Below are 2,560 nucleotides of genomic sequence, written 5' to 3'. Positions count from 1 at the left end.
GCCTATACTTTCACAAGTTAGTCCATTATCATCATGGCAGGAGACATGGCAACAGTCAGCAGAGTCCTGGAGAAGTAGCTGAGAGCTGCATCCTCATTAAAAGTAGAAAGCAAGAAAGCTGAGCCAAGCATGGCCCCACCCCTAGTGACGCACTTCCTACAACAAGGCCACACCCACTCCAACAAGACCACACCCCTAATCCTTTCAAACAGTGACACTCCCTGGTGACTAAGCGTTTAAGTATATGAGCCTTTAGGGGCCATTCTTATTCAAACCAACATACACATTCTTGGACATATACTCAAAGGACTCTGCATCTTACCACACAGATATTTGCTCATCCATGTTCATTGATGTTCTATTTATAATGGTCAGAAGTTGGAAACAGTCTAGCTGTCTATCAACTGATGAACGGAAAACAAAAATATACATTTACACAACAGAACATTATTCCACTGTTATGAAAAAATGAGCTAGGTAGTGGTGGCACACACTCTTAAACCCAGCAAATATACAAGAAATTTAAACAAAGTCACCAAGTAATGGAGGAGAGAATGCCCCAACCAGACATCACATGCGAGCAAATAAAAATCCCAGTACCGTAAATGGGTTGAATCTTTGTGAGTCAGTGGCCAAAGAGACCCAGTAGACACCCCACCAAAGCAACACTACTGTCTATTACTAATGCTCTTGGTTACTCTCCGCAATCTGATAACAAGACCTTATTGCTGAAGATACCACATACTATGTCAGCAAACGTGGGGAAGTGGAGCATCGATTCAACAGGAGGCTTGACCCCTACTGGCCAGTACCATGCAAGCTACTGGAAAAGAAAATTAATCATCAGTCTCATACTGCTGAGAACTGTGTGACCCACAATATGACCCGCCTATAATACATACCCACTGGTACAATAAAGGCACAAGTGTTTCGGGAGTCGCCAACCACACTCCCCATCTGCCTTGGCTTTCCTCTGTACGATCTCGCTGGCTCTGTCCTCCGCGTGCTCCCACCTCCCACTCGGAATGCCCGTCTGGGGCAGTGGAAATCAGTGTGAGCACAGGACCTGCGGGAGAACCGTATACCACCCAGAAGTGCAATGTGATGGGCAGAGCTTCCTGCTTTCTGTGCATGGTTTGCAGGAAAAATTTAGACAGCACAACAGTAGCAATTCATGATGAAGAGATCTACTGCAAATCCTGCTACGGAAAGAAGTATGGACCAAAAGGCTATGGTTGTGGCCAAGGCGCTGGCACGCTCAACATGGACCATGGTGAGAGGCTGGGCATCAAACCAGAGAGCGCTCAACTTCACAGGCCTACAACAAATCCAAACACTTCTAAATTTGCCCAGAAATATGGAGGTGCTGAGAAGTGTTCCAGGTGTGGGGATTCTGTACATGCTGAGATCATTGGAGCTGGAAAGCCATGGCACCAAAACTGTTTCCGATGCTCCAAGTGTGGGAAGAATCTGGAGTCTACAACTGACTGAGAAAGAAGGTGAAATCTACTGTAAAGGGTGCTACGCAAAGAACTATGGGCCTGAAGGATTTGGCTATGGTCAAGGAGCAGGGGCTCTTGTTCGTGCTCTGTAATGGTGTAAACCCATAAACATTACAGAGAATCTCCAATTACAAAATGCAGATGGCCTTACAGTATCCACTACTGTGAAACAGCCAGCACTCAGCACTGTGCATCACTCGCTGCTTGCACAGGCGGGCTGGACAAGATAGCACTGCACTCTCCCGCCGATACACTAGCATTTAAGAGCATTCTTTTACATTTGAAATACAATTTTGGCTTGAAAAAAAAAAAAAGAATATGAGTTTGGGTAGGAAGGTGGGGAGGATCTGGGATAAGTTAGGGGAGGGGAAAGCATATGATTAAAATCTGTATGAAAATGTTTTAAATAAAACAATAAAAGTTTTAAAATGCTGAATGACAATAGCCAGCTGAAATTATGCACTGGCCGCAGGTATACCTGTGTATGACGCACTTTAATGCAAGAAGGCATGACAAACTGAAGCCAGTGACTTGCCGGAGTTTTGGACTGTCAGCGATTTTCCCTCTAATTTCTTGAGTTTTGTATGTGAATATATTTCTTATCTAATTTTTTTTAATTATAGAAATTCCAAACTCCATTCTGCGATCTCTTTCAAGCCCTCATTACCTCCCGACCGTCTTTATTTCAGCCTCCTATAAAAGGAAATAACCCGCCAAGCCTCTGCTCATTCACCCTGCATACCAAGGCACAAATATCCTCCATGAACAGGATAATTAAAGAAAATATCTGTCATAAATGCATGCTCACTGGATCAAAACTCGCCTCTAAATGCACGCTCTCATTAAATCTAGAGAGGTTATTTCTGCTATCTCCCCCCCATAGCTGCTGTAAAATTCTAATGGCTTCTGTAATTATTTCCTATTTTTCAAGTCACTTTCTAATTTGTACATTAGTGACAGTGAGACATTGAAGCTACTATTTTTGAGACAGCATCCACCCCCACCCCAACGCACCTTTAAAGGAAAACTCTTAATTCCACTCTCCTTTTATCTCCTAA

General features: G+C 43.6%; 1 pseudogene; it reads left to right on the top strand.

The window, feature by feature from the left end:
• The first annotated feature begins 1,002 nt into the window (after positions 1–1,002).
• LOC117717322 (cysteine and glycine-rich protein 2 pseudogene) lies at positions 1,003–1,594 on the top strand (annotated as a pseudogene).
• The last annotated feature ends 966 nt before the right edge of the window (positions 1,595–2,560 follow it).

This window comes from Arvicanthis niloticus, chromosome 11 (genome assembly GCF_011762505.2).
Source record: "Arvicanthis niloticus isolate mArvNil1 chromosome 11, mArvNil1.pat.X, whole genome shotgun sequence".
Lineage (NCBI taxonomy): Eukaryota > Metazoa > Chordata > Mammalia > Rodentia > Muridae > Arvicanthis > Arvicanthis niloticus.
Note: the sequence above shows the minus strand (reverse complement) of the source record. Positions and strands in the feature narration are given on the sequence as shown.